General features: G+C 46.5%; 1 long non-coding RNA gene across 1 annotated transcript; it reads right to left on the bottom strand.

Moving 5' to 3' along the window:
* Positions 1 to 187: 187 nt before the first annotated feature.
* LOC107579112 (uncharacterized) lies at positions 188 to 424 on the bottom strand. Its single transcript, XR_001608430.1, has 2 exons — positions 312 to 424; positions 188 to 228 (listed from the first exon to the last, which is right to left on the bottom strand). It is a non-coding gene; the product is annotated as an uncharacterized lncRNA (long non-coding RNA).
* Between the last annotated feature and the right edge of the window lie 6 nt (positions 425 to 430).

The raw sequence follows: 430 nt of genomic DNA, 5'->3' as shown, positions 1-430 counted from the left end.
TCCATGGCCTCCTGACCACCTCCCATCACCACCTGAGCAACACAGAACATCTCTGCTATTGCCAATGTAGAAAAGGATTTGCTTGCAGTTAAATGAACTGTAGCATGGGAGAAACTACAGAAGATTTCAGAAACTTGCATGGTCCATGTTGGGTGAGATAGCAGCGGAGTTAACAGGTCGCTCTGTCTTGAAGGTTTTGATGTGTTCGAGGTTTGTGGAGTCAAACATCTGCACAATGAAGGAAGCCATATGCGAGTCAGACTAACCCAGCATCATTCCTGACAGTCTACCATTCAGTTTTCAACACAAACCTTGGCAGTACAGTCTTTGGAGGCACTGATGAGCATCGTAAGATCCACAGACGTCTGGATGTCGTTGATCTGTTTGGTGTGTTCCTTCGCCACCTTCAGAATCTCCCCTGACTGAAGAA

This window comes from Sinocyclocheilus grahami, unplaced genomic scaffold, assembly GCF_001515645.1.
Source record: "Sinocyclocheilus grahami isolate Dianchi unplaced genomic scaffold, SAMN03320097.WGS_v1.1 scaffold14253.1, whole genome shotgun sequence".
Lineage (NCBI taxonomy): Eukaryota > Metazoa > Chordata > Actinopteri > Cypriniformes > Cyprinidae > Sinocyclocheilus > Sinocyclocheilus grahami.
This window is presented reverse-complemented; position numbering and strand designations above follow the sequence as displayed.